This window comes from Callorhinus ursinus, unplaced genomic scaffold (genome assembly GCF_003265705.2).
Source record: "Callorhinus ursinus isolate GAN/ISIS: 27379988/994484 unplaced genomic scaffold, GSC_fseal_2.0 scaffold16, whole genome shotgun sequence".
Taxonomy (NCBI): domain Eukaryota; kingdom Metazoa; phylum Chordata; class Mammalia; order Carnivora; family Otariidae; genus Callorhinus; species Callorhinus ursinus.
In genome coordinates, this window is record NW_027397078.1 from 8,928,793 (window position 1) to 8,930,200 (window position 1,408).

The window sequence follows — 1,408 nt, forward strand, 5'->3', positions numbered from 1 at the left end:
TTCACTAATATATCTGGGGAGCTTGGTTCTCCTCCAAGTGGTCTCTCTCTCCCGCCCAGATAGCCCCGGCTTCTATACACGGTAGCTGGAAATTCCCTCAAGCAAAAATGGGAGCCACAAGGTCCCTTGAGCCCTAGACTCAGACCCTCCCCCACAACCGTGTGACTTCGGTCACATTCTTTTAGTATATGTGCTGCCGAAGGGAGCACTCAGTCACATTCTTTTTATCAAAAATGCCATGGCCAGCTCAGACTTAAAAGAGTAGAGAAATAATTCTACTTCCTGATGGAAGGAGCACTGCAAAGACATTTTGCCAAGGGGTGTAAACACCGGGAGAAACAATTCATTGGGAACTACTTTTTAGAAACTACTACGCCAGTGGGAGCGGAAGGCCACCAGGACACCGTACGCACGCACGGCCGTGCCACACGCATCTCAATGCGCTATGTCGGGGACGCCACCTCCTTGGTGTCGTGACTTCCGGACGCCACAGTCGCCATTTTGCTTGCAAAAAGCACTACTGTTAGGTGGGAGTTGGGGATCAGTCGTGTCACAGTTGGTATGGCTACCGCTGATTCAACGCAGATGCTGCGAGTGGCGGTGGTATGCTCGAGCAACCAGAACCGGAGCATGGAGGCGCACAACATCCTCAATAAAAGGGGGTTCCGTGTCCGTTCCTTTGGAACGGGAACCCACGTGAAGCTCCCGGGACCAGCACCCGACAAGCCGAATGTTTATGATTTTAAAACTACCTACGACCAGATGTACAAGGATCTCATTCGGAAGGATAAAGATCTCTACACGCAGAATGGCATTTTACATATGCTGGATAGAAATAAGAGGATCAAGCCCCGCCCGGAAAGGTTCCAGAATTGTAAGGATGTTTTCGATCTGATCCTTACCTGCGAAGAGAGAGTGTACGATCAGGTGGTGGAAGAGCTGACTTCGAGAGAGCAAGAAACCTGCCAGCCGGTGCATGTGATCAACGTGGATATCCAAGACAACCTTGAAGAAGCCACCCTGGGGGCATTCCTCATCTGTGAGCTGTGCCAGTGCCTTCAACACACTGACGACATGGATAACGACATCGACGAGCTGCTGCAGGAGTTCGAAGAAAAGAGCGGCAAAGCCTTCCTGCACACGGTCTGCTTCTACTAACCGGCCTGACCTGGCCTGGCTTTGGGCCCACCGCCCACCCTCGAGAAGTCATCTTTCTGAGCTTCCTTTTGTTAGTACGTTGAACTTCCTGATGTTTGACTTTACTTATAGGTACTCGCCTGGCGGCGGGTGGCTAGTAGTACGCAATAAATTGTAGTTACTAAATGAGAAGATACACAGCAACGACAGATTAAAAACTGAAGTTTTTTTTTTCGCCCACTTTTACTTGTGAGGGGGATGGTGATTATAA

The 1,408-nt window shown here is 50.1% G+C and overlaps 1 pseudogene; it reads left to right on the forward strand.

Moving 5' to 3' along the window:
- Positions 1-561: 561 nt before the first annotated feature.
- LOC141374272 (RNA polymerase II subunit A C-terminal domain phosphatase SSU72 pseudogene) lies at positions 562-1,167 on the forward strand (annotated as a pseudogene).
- The last annotated feature ends 241 nt before the right edge of the window (positions 1,168-1,408 follow it).